Source organism: Procambarus clarkii, chromosome 42 (assembly GCF_040958095.1).
Source record: "Procambarus clarkii isolate CNS0578487 chromosome 42, FALCON_Pclarkii_2.0, whole genome shotgun sequence".
Taxonomy (NCBI): domain Eukaryota; kingdom Metazoa; phylum Arthropoda; class Malacostraca; order Decapoda; family Cambaridae; genus Procambarus; species Procambarus clarkii.
In genome coordinates this window covers 20,676,234-20,695,466 of record NC_091191.1, presented here as the reverse complement: position 1 = coordinate 20,695,466, position 19,233 = coordinate 20,676,234, and the positions used below count along the sequence as shown (strand labels likewise).

General features: G+C 46.1%; 1 long non-coding RNA gene across 1 annotated transcript in view; it reads left to right on the top strand.

Moving 5' to 3' along the window:
• Positions 1–19,233, top strand: part of LOC138373613 (uncharacterized) — a 306,568-nt gene that overhangs the window by 259,744 nt on the left and 27,591 nt on the right. The window contains exon 3 of the long non-coding RNA XR_011231274.1: positions 3,389–3,460. This is a non-coding gene — a long non-coding RNA (uncharacterized lncRNA). The remainder of the gene's footprint in view (positions 1–3,388; positions 3,461–19,233) is intronic.

Here is a 19,233-nt window from a genome sequence, read left to right as displayed (position 1 = left end):
CACTGCCACTCCACTGGCAGGCTAACACACCACAGTGTTCTTCCGGGGTGACGACGTCACAACAGCTGCAGCTAACTTCACAGTATGGAGACTGGCTGCCTCGGGTAGACTCACTCCACTTCCATCACAGTGGTCCCAGGTCGGCTCTGTAAGCAGACACGTCATCAATAACTGGGACACTAATACACTTCACTCACGGGCTCGGGCACAAACACCTGACGTATCCAGCCCATAGATGGCGCTGTCGTCGGAGCACCACCTCACCAGAGGTCAGGAGCGGCGGTGTTGAGCGCTGAACCAGACTGGAAACTGGTCCTCAAGGCCAGTACACGCTGTCCTCACCAGGTGTCGTCGTCCGTTTGGCGGGGGTTTCGGGAGCTGACCCACAGATGGCGTGTTTGTCACTGCTCCAGGCTCGGACGCTGGATCCGGGTTCGTAACAGAAGGCTCACATCTCAGCCCGTTTCACAACTAAGGAATAGGAGGCTGAGATGGGTGCTGCCGCAACCATACCGTTTAATAATCTCCGATGTGCATAGCTGTATATCAGAGTCGCTGCCAGCGGAATTGCTAGCAGGTTGCACACCAGACATCGTCAGGCTCTGTACATCTTTCAAAATTCAAGATAATGCAGACAGACCACTTTTCTACAGCATATGTAGTAGTAACGGCAATGGAAGAGGAACAACCAGACCTCAAACTTTCCACCACAATCAACCTGAAAGGAGAAATTATAATGACACCACGAGACCAACAGATTGCAAATTACTTAGAAAGCGTAACAGTTCTGCATGGGAAACCTGTATGCTTGGAGTAGCTGAACCCTTCAGAAAGATGCACGGGAGTCGTGCTTTTGGGATACCGAATTACGCAGGCGATGAGTCACAATAACGTGGCTGAAGTATGTTGACCAGACCACACAATAGAAGGTGAAGGGACGACGACGTTTCGGTCCGTCCTAGACCATTCTCAAGTCGATCAACTTGATCGACTTGAGAATGGTCCAGGACGGACCGAAACGTCGTCGTCCCTTCACCTTCTAGTGTGTGGTCTGGTCAACATAATGAATTACTTTCCATTGGATCCAATACTAGAACACGAGCAAATCCGGAATGTGGAACGATGCCGCACAAAAGTAGACATCAGGTTCTGGTGAGCGTCAGGTTCTGGTGACCGTCATGGGACATATGCCTGAAACATTCAATCTTGGAAATTGGGGAATATACCAGCAGAGACCATACCTCCTGCAACCCTCAAATGTCAGAAATACGGCCACCATAAATCTCCTGTCCTGTCCTGCACCGGACAGGACAGGAGAGATGCGAAGTATGCAGCGTGAGGTATCCAACCAAAGACTGTATAGCCAAGCACAAGGCAAACCAGATCACAAAAGCCAAATGTCCAAATTGTGGAGGCAAACATCATGCCTGGAGCACAACCTGCTCTGCACGGAAAGAAAATGTGCAGACAGCTCAGGCCAGGATAAAAACACAGACCAAAACTATATTCACCAACACCATCGTCTGAAACACTCGTGCACAGCCACAATAGACACCGACTCTCACAGAACAAACTTTTCCAAATCTGTCAACTCCAAATCAGTAAATATATAACAATTCTGCAGAAATACAACAAAAGCAAAAAAGCAAAAAGCAATTTCTTTCGGAATCAACACAACAAATTTACAGTTTTTCAGAAGTTCAGCTGAAAAACATCTTGAAGATCATGGCAGAGACCATTATCAGTTGCCTACAGATGACGCAGAGCACCTCACAATAACAGACGAAAACAATCACTTGAGTAATAATGGACAAGATCGTGCAGCAGACCACAGTTACCAAGAAATAGACAGTCTGAGACAAGACGGAGCACAAGAGGACTAACAATGCGACATGGACATACAGACTAGCAACAACAGTCGGGTAGTCAAGACACCAGAACATCAACATTCACAAAAGCAACTGCAAGAAGCAGTGACCACTCGAGATCAACGGAATCTTACAACACAAGAAATAGACATCAACAGCCAATGCAGTCTGATATGCATCAACACCAACAAAGAAGTATTGAACAGCAGAGATGCACAGGTTCCAAAAACACAAGAAACGGCCATGAGTAATCAATGCAGAACCACAGGGATCAGTGGATCACAAGAGCCATGCGCCCCATATCCGCATGGGTAAAAGGTTCACGAGCCATGAGACCGCCCGCTCCACAGTGATCAATGGACCACAAGGGGCTATGATCCCGCGCCCTATTCACGGGGTTCAGTGAGTCACCAAAGCAATGAGTTAGTTCTATTCACTGACGTTAATGGGGTCACAAGGACCCATGAGCCAGCTCTATTCAAAGGGGTGTCCCCTTGGAGCATTTAATAACTTAAGATGTTTGAAATTGATGTTAATATGAATGCCGTGATAGCATAGCTTCTCGCAGCTTACCTTCATCAGAGTGGGCTCATATACTTCTTGGCATACATTGTTTTCAAAAGATGACATTCACTATAATTACATGGAAATAGCTAGTTCCTCCATTGCTTAATTAACTGACATGTGTCCTTAGGTGTCATTTGTTTTGTGTATTAGAACTGTTACAGTATGTTATTAAGTTACCAGATATGTAACAGAGAGACATTTTTGTTTACAATAGGTGCCTCATGACAGGGAATGGCACTTACTGTTATTCACTTATGCCATGATACCAGGCGTTCCATTACCTTTATTACCAATGAGATGGTTCCATTATGCCATGATACCAGGGGCATGGTTCCATTATGCCATGATACCAGGGGCATGGTTCCATTATGCCATGATACCAGGGGCATGGTTCCATTATGCCATGATAACAGGGACATGGTTCCATTATGCCATGATACCAGGGGCATGGTTCCATTATGCCATGATACCAGGGGCATGGTTCCATTATGCCATGATACCAGGGGCATGGTTCCATTTATGCCATGATACCAGGGGCATGGTTCCATTATGCCATGATAACAGGGGCATGGTTCCATTATGCTATGATAACAGGGACATGGTTCCATTATGCCATGATACCAGGGACATGGTTCATTATGCCATGATGCCAGGGACATGGTTCCATTATGCCATGATGCCAGGGGCATGGTTCCATTACCTGCATTAGCTCTAGAAATTCATCCATAAATTTCTTGTGGGTTTTTGAAGTGGTTTGCTGCCGGTGAGAGCTGTCTATAACTAGATGTTTTATTTCTTCCAGCAAGTCGTTAGTGAATGACTCTCAACATCCAAAAAGATGATGTCACTAGACAGAGTACTGAACCTGTTGAACAATGTTGTCCTTCATTCCTTATTTCTGTAGCATCACTCACTGATTTCCACGAAATTAATGTGAAAATTTCTTCTTGCAGAAGGAGACTGGACTCGCATTCCACCGACTATCGGATTGATGAAAAGAACGAGGATTTGCTCATTTGTATTAGGTACGATTGTTAAAATTAATTGTAGTTTTTATGTAATGTAATAGTGTCTCACAAACTTTATGGTGTGAAATTCCATAATGTATTGACTGTAAAAGACGCTTTTCAAAATGTTGGTACTTCTTATTTTTATTGTACCGACACACCCACCCACACACACACACGCACATGAAACATTCAGCGAGACTTCTTTGTTTACAATAGATGCCTCATGACAGGGAACGGCAGTTAATGTTATTCACTTATGCCATTATACCAGGGGGATGGTTCCATTATGCCATAATACGGAGAGAGTCGCATGGAGTCAGTGGCCAGACTCCCCACAGAGAGTTGCGTGGGAGGGTCGTGGGCTTGCGCGCTGCGCAATAATACTCGATATTTTCGGGCATATTAGGGTTAGTGTTGGTTCACGGATCTAGGTTATCACAAAGTGTATAACCACACATGGGACAAAAATACAGTGATATCACTAGAACTTTCGTGTTAAACAGAGAAAACTCACCAGCACCAGGCCACCAGGTTATACAGTGTGGAGGACAGGACTGGAAGACCCACCCAAGAAACTTGCCTAGGTGTGCTTGTGGAGCTGTGGAATGTGGAACTGGTGTGGATGTGGGTGTGTGGAACTGGTAAGTGCCTCTTGACGTCTCAACAGTGTGTAAGGTTTATTTAATATCATATCGTAATCACTAATGCATTCTCATTCAATAATAGAAGTTAATAGTAAACTTGATAGTGTGGGGCATTTAAGGAACAGGTTAGTTAATATTCCAGGAACAAACAGGTTTCAAGTTAGGCTGGTACAACATGGAAAGAGACTGTGTGTTACAGATAGTGTTTGCAAATGAGAACACAAAGGAGAAGATTCTAACAAGGAAGAGCCACCTGCAGAATGTGGGAGAATTAAAAAAATTTCTCCAGAGGGACATGACGAGGGAGGAGAGAGCAATGGCGGCAGAAGCAAGGAAGAAGCGCAGGGTGAGAGGAGAAAACCAGAAAATCACAGCTCCCAACACAACATCCCCAGAGGTGAGGGGGAGGAGGGGTGGAGGCGAACCCACAACTAGCAAACCAGTAACACCAGAGGGGAGGGCAACTCCACCACCTTCCTCTGCATAGAAACCCCCCCTCCCCAAACCCTCCCTGCCCCCACTCAAATGCTCAGCCAGCTCTCCCCCTTCACCCAATTCCCACCCTGCTACCCTTTCCCTCCTCCCACCATGTCCCCCCCTCTCCTCTTTTCCTTCCTGTTCTCTCTCCCCCTTCATCCCATACCCTCCCTGTCCTCTCTTCACTTGACCCTCCACCCCTCACCCCAGTATCCTCTGAGACCCTGTTATCCACCTTACAAATCCTCACACCCATGAAACAGCTTCCCCCATCAGCAGAACGCTCACCAAGAAGGGGATATGAGAAGGGACAGAAGAAAGTGAGCCTCAAGGCAAAGTACACTAACATAAATGGGATTACAAATAAAACAAATGAACTTGGAGGAATGGGTACTAGAAGAAGCTCCAAGCATAATAGCACTCACAGAAACAAAGCAAGCAAAAACCATAACAAATAATGTCCTGTGCATTGTTCCCACAGGACTAATGTGTTGTGAGGAAAGAGTGAAGGAAGAGGAGGTCGTGGTGTGGCTTTGCTGGTAAGAAAAGGCTGGGGGTTTTGAGGAGATGGTTATTCAGGGCTATGAAGGTTTCAGTGACTACATAACAGGTACCATAGCAACCGAAGAACAAAAAATTATAGTCGTAGTCATATATAACCCACCACCAAATTACAGAAGACCCAGACAGGAATATGATAGAAACAACATGGCCACCATTAACATAATAGAGAGAGCAGCTTCTGTCGCTAGCAAGAATGGATCTGGACTACTAATCATGAGAAACTTCAACCATGGAAAGAAAGATTGGGAGAACAGGATGGAGGACCAGATACATGGAGAGCTAAGCTGTGTTGTGAGGAAACTGGAGACGTGGCAACAATAAACTTTCTAAGCCAACACATCAAGGGACCGACAAGAATGAGAGGGGAAGATGAACCAGCCATGATTGATCTGATATTTACCCTAAATGAGTGGGATATAAGGGAAGTTAAGTAGGAAATACCCTTGGGAATGAGTGATCACAGTGTATTGATCTTTGAGAACTTGGTTGAGCTAGATTTTATCTCCCCCCTGAAAAGAACTTGGAAACAAAAGGCTGGCATACCAAAAGGGAAATTATGAGGAGATGAGAAGTTTCCTAAGGGATATACCATGAGACACAGACCTCAGAGCTACGTCTGTACAAGACATGTTGTACAAGAATGTCGCCCAAAAGTGTCAGGAGGCAGTAAACAGGTTCATCCCGGCCCAAAAGGAAAAATCCTAGAAGCAAAATAAGAATCCATGGTTTAATAAGGAAAGTATGGAAGGAAAGGAACTGAACAAAAGGTTGTGGATGAACTTCAAAAATAACAGAACACCAGAAAACAAAGAGAGAGAGATACCAGAGAACCAGGAATGAGTATGTTAGTGTGAGAAGAGAGCAGAGAAAAATTATGAAAATGATATAGCAAGCAAAGTCAAGACATAACCAAAGTTACTCCACAGTCACATCAGGAGGAAAACAACAGTGAAAGAACAGGTAATGAAACGTGGAAAAAGCGAGGTGTTATAAATAATGGGCTGTACTATGGGGGATCTAGTATTAAATGGATGTAGGGGCAGTAGTTAGATTTAAGAGTTATCAAGTATGGGAGATCTAAAAGGCCCGGTCCCCAACAAACATACAAGAGTAAACTTATCGTGGCTTATTACTGCAATTGTCAGCCTAGAGGTAGATCATAGATCTCCTACACAGGAAGAATGGATACTCCTTTAAAACTAACTAACTTATTTATTAACCCCTTAACAACCCCCATATACATTCACACCAATAACAATAATAATAATTACTTTACCACACTATCTTACGTTAAAAGCCTTGGTCCACATAAGAAGGATACAAGGTTTACACTGAGAACAAGCTAGGGTAAAGTACTACTAGTGAAGAACCTGAAGCTTGAAGCAGCTTAGGGTAGTGAGACCACGTGGTACCCTAACACAACACAACACTAGGGGGTACCCAAAACACTGACAAATACTACCCCAGGTCTACACCAATCTTACAATACCACAGTAGGCACACTTAACATTCTATACTTAACTTAGACACTAGACATAGAAATAGGTAAGGGAGAGTAGAAGGTAGAAGGGGAGAAGAGCTGAGCCACACAGTCCAGATGTTTACACCTTGAACGCCAGCAGAGAAGACCCATCCAGCGACCAGATCAGGGCTCCCGAGTAGTGTGGTGCCGGGAAGAGCCTAATTGATCGTGCAGCTATACACATTACAATCTTAACCTATGTACCATATGTACTACTATGTACTACTTTACTCGGTCTAGGGAAAGTTAATAATTACTACAATGTTATACTTAATCCCCAACAAGCTCAAAAGTCTGAATGCTTTGTGAGAAATCAAGATTCGTCTTGCGTCTGGCAAGGAAGATACAAACATCAACACCTCGCCATGCATCTCACTGATATAACTGGCTTATTTAGCTCAATTTGACCTCTGGTTTCCACTTGAGGAACCCAGGGTCGTAACACGAGGACAGGTATACAGAGAATGATTAAGAGGTGTGTGAAGAACTCGGCAAGAGGTTCCAGGAGGTCTTTACAATAGAACAAGGTGAGGTCACTGCGCTTGGAGAGGGGGGCCCCCTCCCCGCTCAGCTCGTTGTCGCCGTCTGGGGGCTTAGTGGGCGGCTGCCGGAGTGTGATGCTCCTTGGGACAGTCCTCTGTCCTTTTCTAGCCTTGTGCTCCTGCTGCCGTCCTCTCCAATTCTGCTGGGCATCTTTTCCTTTTCCTTCTGTTTCGTTTTTCTCCCCCCCTCTTCTCCTATCTGCTTGCCGTTTTCTGCCGACCTTTTGCTCGTTCTGGTTCTTCCCTTGGACTTCTTCTACTTTGACGCCCGGGTGCTTGAGGAGGCGTACTCTTGCACCCGTAGAACTGCAGTACCCGACGTCGAGAGCGAGGGGAACCTTTTATTGTCAATCCCCACTTCGTCACTGAACCCGATCTCGACGGACTGTCGGTTTCTTAAGGTGGCGTTTGTGGGGCGTATACTCACGACGCACCCCTAGGAGGCCCCGACAAGATCGGCGATAGCTTCTTGTTGGGTGTCCTGCCTCTAATTGTGGCTCCGTGGTGGGTGTGGGGGCACATTCGTGAGTGAATTCTTCTTTTCGTCACGATGACAACCCCTGCTTCGGCTTCTTCTGGTTTACCTTCTCAGGCTCGTGGGGTGGGCGACCAAGCCCCCGAGTCGGTCCGTATTGGAAGACCGGGCTCTGTAGCCTCCGCTGCATTGGGCCCCGACCTTGCTCCTCCTTTGGCCTCTCTGACTCCTTCCTCTGGCTCCCCTCCCTCCTCTGTGGTTGGGTCGAGCCCCAAGCCCCCAGTGGTGACTACCTCGTCCCCTGGCGCGGCTCCTTCTCTGGTTGTAACTACTGCACCTTTTAACCCCTCTCTCTCTGGGGGTTCTCACCGCCGTCCTCGTCACGGCCGCCCTCGCTCGATTCCTTCCAGTTCTGCTACCTATCAAGCCTTGTTTGGTCCCGCTTCGTGGGCCAAATATTTTGATCTCCTCCCTCTTGATTCTGCGCCTCCTGACGATTTCTCCCTCCATCGACATCTCATTGATTCCGTGGATGCCTCCATTACTTTCAACCCCACTCGTCTCGGTACACGTGTCGTTGCTGCTCCTTCTCAGGATGCTGCTTCCCGCTTGGCTGCCTTATCCTGCCTTGGCGAGACCCCCGTTCGGGTCTCGAAGAACGCTCAGTTGAATGCCAGTGTTGGCACTATTTTGCTCCCGCCCCATGTTGCGACCGGTGTTCGGGACCTGCGCGACTGCCACGACGATATTCGACATATCCTCGCTGCCCAGGGCCATTCTATTCTCCAGGTGGACACGTTTACTCGTCCCCCTCGTGGTAGTCGCCGTCAACCCCTCCGGGTTGTGAAGATTACCTTTGATGGTAGGACCCTTCCACCCTCTGTCATTCTTGCTGGTGCCAGGTGCTCTGTCCAGGAGTACATTCCTTCTCGGCTCTGCAACAAGTGCTGGAGGTTTGGGCATGGTGCCCTCCGCTGCTCCGGGACTGTCTCTCTCTGTCCTTTGTGTGGTGGTGAAGGTCACTCTAAGTCGGAGTGCGCTTCTCCCCAGGCTCGTTGCCTCAACTGCGGTGAGGCCCATCCTACCTTCTCCCGTGCGTGTGTCCATTACAAGCTTGAAGCAGCCGTCCTCAACTTGAAGCACCGGGAGCGTTTATCTTTTCCTGAGGCGAGGCGCCAGGTTCGCCGGCTCCCGCCTTATGCTAATGTCTCTTATGCTCGCGTGTTGCGCTCTTCCTCTCCTCGTCCTTCCCGCCTTCCTCAGACTCACAACCGTTTCCGGGCCTTGGACCCTGATGCGCCCACTGCCCCCTCCTCTGTCCCTTTGAGTTCTCTCCCGAAGGATCCTCCTCCTGGTCCTCTGTCTGGGGTTCCCCTTCCTTCTACCCGGTCTGTCGTGTCTTCTGTGTCCTCTTCCTCGTCCCCCTCCGATCCTCCTTCCCATCCTCTTCCTCCATCTATCGGCTCTCCCCACCGCCTGTCGGTGCGGGCGGATGTCCATCGCTCTCCTAACGGCCGTCGTGTGTGCTCTCGTTCGGCTTCTCCTGTTGAGACACTGGAATCCGTTGCCCGGTACGTAGTTGCTGGGACACCGGTCTCTTTAAGTCAGAAGCGTAAGCCTGGCTCCTCTCCTTCCTCTTCCCCGGCGGGTAAGAAGGCTTCGCTTTCTTCCTCAGCTCCTCCTCCTGGCTCTGTTGCTCCTTCCCCTCCCGTTTCAGTGCTTGCGCCCCCTGTTCCTGCTATGGAGGTTTCTTTGGCCCCTGCTTCCCTTTCGGTTGCTGCTCTTGCTGGGGTGCGCTCCCCTCTTTCTACTCCCCCTCTTCCTGCTGCTGTCCTTGACTGCTCCTCTCCGTTGTCTCCTCCTCTTCCTCCTCCTCCTCCTCCGGACCCTGCCCGCCCGCCTCTGATCTGTTCTCCCGTTTCCTTCCCTCCGTCTTTACTCAGTTTACCCATGCCCCCTAACCCTGACTTTGCTGACCCTGATCCCGACCCTGATATTCTTTAACGTGCTCTGTTGCTCTTTCGCCTTTGTTTCTTCCTTGTTCTCTGTTTTTGTCCTTTCTCTTCTCGTCGTTGTCCATTCTTCAATGGAACGTTCGAGGTTATTACGCCAATTTCCTCGAACTCCAACTTCTGATTTCGCGGTTTTCGCCCCTTTGTGTCTGTCTCCAGGAGCCAATGCTTGGTGCTCGTCCTGGTCGTTTTCGTGGCTATTCCTTTCTCTCCCCCCCCCCAGCCATTGCTGGGGCTTCTAATTCTTCTGCTCTCTTGATTCGGGCTGATGTTCCCTTTGTTCCTTTACTTTTTCCTTCGCCTCTCCATTGTTCTGCTGCTCGTATCTTTGTGGGGAAATGGTACACAGTTTGTTCCATTTATCTCCCCCCGAGTGTCCCGCTCTCTCTTCCTGATTTGAAACACCTCCTAGACTCCTTGCCGGAGCCTGTGCTCCTGCTGGGTGACTTCAATTGTCGTCATTCTCTTTGGGGTGACGTTCTGACGAATACCCGGGGTCGCCTCCTTGAGCCGTTTCTCCTCTCTTCTTCCCTGTCTTTTCTGAATTCTGGTGAGCCCACTCATTTGGACTCTCGGACTCGCACCCTTTCTTGTCTTGATCTTTCTCTCTACTCTTCTTCTCTTTACTTAGATTTCACGTGGCAGGTTCTTGATGACCTCCATGGAAGTGATCATTTCCCCATCCTTGTTTCCTTTTTCTCTTTTCGCCCTTCCCTCTCTTTCCCTAGGTGGCAGTTTGCTAAGGCGGACTGGACCCTATTTTCCCTCAGTGCTACTCTCTCTGACCTCTCCCTTCTGCCCCTCTCTCGCGCTCTCCTCCTTTTTCATGACACTGTCTTCAACGCTGCCCTCCGCTCTATTCCTCGCTCTTCCTCTCGGGGTCCACGGAAGTGCGTTCCCTGGTGGAATGCGGACTGTGCTCGGGCTGTCCGCTGTAAGCGTGCAGCCTGGAAGAGGCACCGCCGTAGGCGGACGACCGATTCTTTTCTTTTCTTTCGGAAAGCGAGTGCGGTGGCCCGTAGGGCCATCCGCACGGCTAAACGTGAATGTTGGGCATCTTATGTCTCAACAATTACGTCCGAAACCCCTCTGGCCCAGATCTGGAAGCGTATCCGCAAGATAGCGGGTAAGTTCGTTCCCGATGTTTCACCGGTCCTTCACCTCCATGATACTCTTGTGGCAGACCCGTTGCAGGTCGCTTCCGAACTGGGTTCCCACTTTTCTTCTGTTAGCTCTGGTCTTCATCTTCCCCAATCTTTCCTTCTTCGTAAACCTGTCCTTGAGTCTCGTCCTTTAGATTTCTGCACTCATCTTCAGCTTCCCTATAATGATCCCTTCTCTCTCTCTGAACTTCGTTCTGCCCTGGCCCTCTGCGGTTCTACGGCGGCGGGCTCTGATGGTATTCATTATGAGATGCTTCGCCATCTCCCTCCGAGCATGTCTCAGTATTTACTGAGTCTGTATAATCGGATCTGGGAGTCGTCGTCAGTCCCTGAGGACTGGCTCGATGCCGTTGTCCTCCCTGTTCGCAAACCGGGGTCTCTGGGTACTTCCCCTAAGGACTTTCGCCCTATTGCTCTCACAAGTTGTGTCTGCAAACTCTTTGAACGTATGGTTAACGTTCGTCTGATGTGGTTCCTGGAACACCATCACCTCCTCTCCCCTTCTCAATTTGGTTTCCGCAAGTGCCGCAGCACGACAGATGTCCTGGTGAACTTGGAGGTCTATATTCGTACTGCTTTTGCTGCGAAGACCTCCGTTGTTGCCGTCCTTTTTGACCTAGAAAAGGCTTACGACACCACTTGGCGTTATCATATCCTATCTCAACTTCATTCTTTTGGCCTTCGTGGTCATCTCCCTCTCTTTCTCCGCAGCTTCCTCTCTCGTCGTTCCTTTCGGGTGCGCCTTGGTACCGCTCTCTCTCCCTCTTTTCAGCAATACGAAGGTGTGCCCCAGGGTAGTGTTCTGAGCACTACTCTTTTTCTGGTTGCCCTCAATGGTCTTCTTTCCTCTCTTCCTTCTGGTGTCTTCTCCGCTCTCTATGTCGATGATCTTACCCTTTGTTGTCAGGGTGATGATTCGCCTTTCCTTCAACGCCGGCTTCAACTTGCCATTGATGCCGTGTCGTCTTGGGCCACAGGTCATGGCTTCAAGTTCTCTACTTCTAAGACTTGTGCCATGACTTTTACGCGGAAACGGGTTGTTCTTCGTCCCTCTTTGTCACTTTATGGTCATCCCCTTGAATACAAAGATTCCGCGAAGCTTTTGGGGTTATTCCTTGACACTCGTTTGTCTTGGTCTCCCCATATCTCTTACCTCCGTGTTGAGTGCTCTAAGGCCCTTACCCTCCTTCGGGTCCTGTCCCATACTTCTTGGGGGGCAGATAGGCGCACTCTCCTTGCTTTACATTCCTCTCTCGTCCTGTCTAAGCTCGATTATGGTTGCCCTGCTTACTCGTCTGCTTCTCCTTCTACTCTTCGCCGTCTTGATGATTTGCACCATACTGGGTTGCGTCTCAGTTCTGGTGCCTTTCGTTCGACTCCCATCCTTAGCTTGTATGTTGACACTGGCTTCCTGTCTCTCCAGGACCGCCGTGATCGCTACTGTCTTCGCTATCTTGCGCGGTCCTTATAACATCCTTCCTCTCGCCTCTGTCGTGCTTTAACTTTTGCCCCTCCTGCGGTTCCTGTTCCTCTTCACCACCTCCCTCTTTCTGTCCGGTTATCTCGCCTACAGGATTCTCTTTCCGTTCGTATTTCTGATGTTTCTCCTCGTGTTGTTCCTTCTTTGCCCCCGTGGAGGGTCCCTCTTCCGCGGTTTTGTACATCCTTGACCCGTATCACTAAAGCTTTTACCCCTCCTACGGTTCTAAAACGCCTTTTCCTCGAGCACTTTTCTTCTCACTCCCGCTCCGTTTCTGTCTTCACCGATGGGTCTAAGTCAGCGGAAGGTGTTGGCTACTCTGTTGTTTTTCCTGATCGCACTTATATGTGTCGCTTGCCTCCGGAGACTAGCATCTTTACAGCGGAACTTTATGCTATTCTCTATGCTCTTCGTCTCCTGCTTTCTCGTTGTCAGTCTTCCTTTGTGGTTGTTGTTGACTCTCGTAGTGCCCTCATGGCTCTCGGGTCCTTTAATCCGGTTCATCCAGTAGTTGTCGAGATCCAGCATTGGCTGTTTCTCGTTCACAGTAAATTTAAGTCGGTTGAGTTTTGTTGGGTTCCCAGCCATATTGGTGTGTCTTTAAATGAGCGTGCGGATGCTGCTGCCAAGGAAGCTGTCCGCTCTTGTCCCATCTCTCGCAAAGGCATTCCGTATTCCGACTTTTACCCGGTTATCCATTCCTCAGTCCTTACCCGTTGGCAGGCTTCTTGGTTGTCTGTTACTGGTAACAAGCTACGTACTCTTAAATGTTGTGTTTCCTCGTGGCCGTCCTCCTTCCACCGTAACCGGCGGTGGGAAACAGCTCTGGCGAGGTTGCGTATTGGCCATACTCGCTTAACCCATGGTCACTTGATGGAGCGCCGCCCTGCTCCTTATTGTCCTAGTTGCATTGTCCCTCTTACGGTCGTGAATGTCCTTCTTAAATGTCCTGACTTCCAGGATGAGCGTGTGTCTTGCTTTCCGACCGCCCCTCGCGGTCACCTGTCCCTCGATAGCATTCTTGGTGACTCGGATACTTTTGATATCGTTCGCCTTATGCGTTTTTGTTCTCGTATTGGCATCCTTGGTGATATTTAGCGCCCTCTGATTATTTTGTGTACTTGATGGTGCTACATAGCCTTTCCGGTTTGGTGCCTTCTTTTGACAATTACTTATTTACTTACTTGGAGAGGGGGGGGGGGGCAGTAAACCAGGCGGCCTTGGAAAACTTTGAAATTATGAGAAATGAGGAGAAGAGACACCTTTTGAATCTGGATGTGAGAAAGGCTGTTGGTCCAGACGGGATCTCACCATGGGTATTGAAAGAGTGTGCAGAGTCACTTTGCTTCTCACTCTCCATAGTGTATAGTAAGTCACTGGAGACGGGACACCTACCAGAAATATGGAAGACTGCTAATGTGGTCTCAATATACAAAAAGGGTGACAGACAAGAGGCACTGAACTACAGGCCAGTGTTCTTGACTTGCATACCATGCAACGTGATGGAGAAGATCGTGAGAAAAACCTAGTAACACATCTAGAGAGAAGGGACTTCGTGACAAATCTCCAACATGGGTTCAGGGAGGGTAAATCTTGCCTTACAGGCTTAATAGAATTCTACGACCAGGTGACAAAGACTAAGCAAGAAAGAGAAGGCTGGGCGGACTGCATTTTCTTGGACTGTCAGAAAGCCTTTGACACAGTACCCCATAAGAGGTTGGTACATAAGCTGGAGAAACAGGCAGGAGTAACTGGTAAGGTGCTCCAGTGGATAAGGGAGTATCTAAGCAATAGGAAGCTGAGAGTTACAGTGAGGGGGTGAGACCTCAGATTGGCGTGAAGTCACCAGTGGAGTCCCACAGGGCTCTGTACTCGGTTCTATCCTGTTTCTGATATACATGAATGATCTTCCAGAGGGTATAGACTCATTCCTCTCAATGTTTGCTGACCATCCCAAAATTATGAGAAGGATTAAGACAGAGGAGGACTGCTTGAGGCTTCAAGAAGATCTAGGCGAACTGAAGATATGTTTGAACAAGTGGTTGATAGAGTTTAACCCAAGCAAATGGAATGTAATGAAGATAGGTGTAGGGAGCAGGAGACCAGATTGCAAGGAATCATTTAGAAGATGAAATTCTTGAAGTGTCAGAGAGAGAGAGAATTACTTGGGGGGTTGATATCACTCCAGACCTGTCCCCTGAAGCCCATATCAAGAGGATAATATCAGCGGCATCCGCCAGGTTGGCTAACATAAGAACAGCATTTAGAAACTTGTGTAAGGAATCATTCAGAACTTTATATACCACATATGTCAGATCAATCCTGTAGTATGCAGCTCCGGCATGGAGTCCATATCTAATCAAGCATAAGACTAAACTGGAGAAGGTTCAAAGGTTTGTCACCAGACTAGTACCCAAGCTGAGAGGTATGAGCTACAAGGAAAGACTACGGGAGTTAAACCTCACATCGCTGGAAGACAGAAGAGTTTTGGGGACATGATCACCACATACAAGATTCTCAAAGGAATTGATAGGGTAGATAAGGACAGACTATTTAACACAAGGGTCACACACACACACACCAGGGGACACAGGTGGAAATTGAGTGCCCAAATGAGTCAGAGATATTAGAAAGAACTTTTTTTTAGTGCCAGAGTGGTTGACAAATGGAATGCATTAGGAAGTGATATGGTGGAGGCTGACTCCATACACAGTTTCAAGTGTTGATATGATAGAGCCCAATAGGCTCAGGAACCTGTACACTAGTTGATTGACAGTTAAGAGGCGGGACCAAAGAGCCAGAGCTCAATCCCTCACAAGCACAATTAGGTGAGTACACAGAGAGAGAGAGAGAGAGAGAGAGAGAGAGAGAGAGAGAGAGAGAGAGAGAGAGAGTAATCACCAGTTATAGTTTACATGACTTGCTATTTACAATGCTTATAAAAGAAATGATCATCTTCTCGAAACATTATGCACCTATGTAGAACTATGTAGAACTTAATCCTTCATAATATCCTAATCCTAACATTCATCCCCTTGTAATTAAACTCTATCCCTACAGGTTAAGTCTTATCAGGTGTTTGTATGATTTCCAGAATTTCTCAACTGGGACTTCGGGCCTTTTACTTCTGGGAAACCTTCTTCTGAATTACTAACTGCAAAGTCCCTAAGATTAGCTGTATCCACATTACCCCCTGTTGACCCTTGCTCTGCCTTCCTGCATATAAGTTGATCTGCATATCTTTTTCAATAAATATTCCCAAAATTCTGCACTTGCACGGTGAAATTACTGCGGCCCAAGACTTCCATAATTGTCCCTTCTTTCCAATGCTTACCCATTACAAAATTCATTGCATATACTGCATCCCCCTCGTTAAATAAAACTTCCTCTCACTTAGCCAACTGATTGGCTGAGCTAGTTACAGATTTTTTTTTATCTAGATCTGTCTTTACTGCATCCATGTGCAATTTGAAGAGCCTATTAAACAGTAATTCAGAAGGAGATTTACCAGTGGCAGAATGAACAGCATTTCTTTGATAATGCAAAAATCTACAAAGCTTGTATTAATAGCAGCTTCCGTAAATCGCTATAACCCTTTTTTTAAGGATCCCACTGCTCACTCAGCCAGACCATTTGAAGAAGGATTATAGGGGTAGGTGATATAGGTATAATACCATTCTCTCTAAAAAAAAAGAAAAACAATCCATTTCCTCAAAAAAATAAGAAGCATTATCTGACACCACCATGTCTGGCAATCCAAAAGTACTAAATGTTTTCTTGAGCAGTTCACAAGTTACAGATAGTGTGGAATTACACACATGAGCATCCATAAATTTTGTGTATTAATCTACAGTCACCAGGTAATAATTGTTATCCATAGGGCCAGTATAATCTATATGAAGTCTAGACCAGGGTTTCCCAGTGCATGACAAAGAAATTATTGGGGCCTGTGGTTTCTGGTAATTCCTAAAGCAATTGTTACAATTCGTAGTTACTTCAGCAATATCCTGGTCCATTTTTGGCCATCAAACCCATCTTGTAGCTTCTTCCTTCATAGCATTTATATTATACCATTATGGCCTTCATGCAGCTGTTCCAAAATCTAGCATCTCTGTTCTAGAGGAACCACCATTCTATTCCCATACAAGAGTACATCCTGGTGAATACTAAGGTCAGCCTTTACTGCAACATACTTTGACAATAATAAATTATCATTCCAACCATATTTGACGTACTTCTTCAACATATATAATTTGGGATCTCTACTAGTTGCCTCCCTAATAGTCTGGAATGAAATATCCTCAAAAGACATAGTTTTCACTAGGTTAACATATTCCACTGTAATACTGGAATTCAACTCTTCTGTAACAATTAATCTACTTAATGCATCAGCCACTACATTATCCTTGCCTGACTTTAATTCCAAATCATACTCAAACTGCGAAAGTAGCAATGCCCATAGTTGAATAGCATTGGCATTAACTGGAATTTGTCTATTTCTGTCAAACAATCCTAACAGGGGCTAGGATTTTTTTTATGTTCTAGCCTTCTGTTCTGTTACAGAAGTCTGTTCTAGCAAAACATTTCCTATCCAGCAGAAAATACATAAGTTTTTTACAGCATCTACCAAAGCTAAGGCTTCTTTGTCTATTTGGGAATAATTCTGTTCTGCAGGAGATAATTTCTTGCTAGCAAAACAGAATGCTTTTTCCTGAATATTTCCTTCCTGTAATAATACACAGCCCATTCCGACTGGGCAAGCATCTACTTGCAGTTTTAAAGGAAGTTTACCAGTAAAATTAGTGAACACTGGAGAATTTACCAATTCTTGCTTAATATTCCTGATGTCCTCCTCATTCACTGTCCACTTAAATCTAGCTCCTTTTTTCAATTATTTATACAAGGGAACTAATTCAGTTGAAACGTTCTTCACAAACTTACAGAAATATGTTAACATGCCTTCAAAAGACTATACTTTCCCCACTGATGATGTTGAGGCTGGGGGGGGGGGGGCCCTCTATAGCAGATACGTTGTTGTGAGGAGTAAAGCTCATACCTGAAATATGGTACCCATATATATATATAATATATATATATATATATATATATATATATATATATATATATATATATATATATATATATATATATATATATATATATATATATGTCGTACCTAGTAGCCAGAACGCACTTCTCAGCCTACTATGCAAGGCCCGATTTGCCTAATAAGCCAAGTTTTCACGAATTAATATATTTTCTCTAATTTTTTTCTTATGAAATGATAAAGCTACCCATTTCATTATGTATGAGGTCAATTTTTTTTTATTGGAGTTAAAATTAACGTAGATATATGACCAAACCTAACCTATATATTGGTAGCAGTCTTTCTTGTAAACATATATTATTAAATATGACCGAAAAAGTAAGATTAATAATTCTAACACGAATTTTCTCTTTCTTAAGTTTCTTTTCACTGTCGATGGCAATTGAAAAATCAATTCTCCAAAATTCTTTTTTATTTTCAAGTCTGGCACGACACTTGAACTCGTTTCGTAATAACTTATTACAATTTCAAAAACTTTAGTTTACACACACACAACTATAACCTGCAAACACTAAACAGAGTTCTACTATGCTATCATTTACACAGCTTTTATCTTATATACTCGCATTTGGGTGAGGTTATATGTTACAACAGTTTTGGATGAGGTGGACAAAACTTTCAACACAAGACAGAACACTGTGCATTGGGTATAAATTGTATAAATTAAAGGGAAGAATGGAAGTAACTGCAAAGGGCTTATTGGCCCATATTTCTTGATGCTTCTATATTGGTGCGGAGTCTTGAAGTGGGTAGAATATAGTTGTGCATTAATTGGCTGTTGATTGCTGGTGTTGATTTCTTGATGTGTAGTGCCTCGCAGATGTCAAGCCGCCTGCTATCGCTGTATCTATCGATGATTTCTGTGTTGTTTGTTAACAACACAGAAAATTTATACAATTTCTGTGTGTGTATATATATATATATATATATATATATATATATATATATATATATATATATAACTGAAAACTCACACCCCAGAAGTGACTCGAACCCATACTCCCAGGTGCAACGCAACTGGTATGTTCAAGACGCCTTAATCCACTTGACCATCACGACTGGACTAATGAGGTGATAGCCGAGGCTATTTGAACCACCCCACCGCCGGCACTCGGATAGTAATCTTGGGCATAGCATTTTACCAAATCACCTCATTCTTTGGGGCACACGTGAGGAACACAAATGCGAACAAGCCTGAATGGTCCCCAGGACAATATGCAACTGAAAACTCACACCCCAGAAGTGACTCGAACCCATACTCCCAGGTGCAACGCAACTGGTATGTACAAGACGCCTTAATCCACTTGACCATCACGACCGGACTAATGAGGTGATAGCCGAGGCTATTTGAACCACCCCACCGCCGGCACTCGGATAGTAATCTTGGGCATAGCATTTTACCAAATCACCTCATTCTTTGGGGCACACGTGAGGAACACAAATGCGAACAAGCCTGAATGGTCCCCAGGACAATATGCAACTGAAAACTCACACCCCAGAAGTGACTCGAACCCATACTCCCAGGTGCAACGCAACTGGTATGTACAAGACGCCTTAATCCACTTGACCATCACGACCGGACTAATGAGGTGATAGCCGAGGCTATTTGAACCACCCCACCGCCGGCACTCGGATAGTAATCTTGGGCATAGCATTTTACCAAATCACCTCATTCTTTGGGGCACACGTGAGGAACACAAATGCGAACAAGCCTGAATGGTCCCCAGGACAATATGCAACTGAAAACTCACACCCCAGAAGTGACTCGAACCCATACTCCCAGGTGCAACGCAACTGGTATG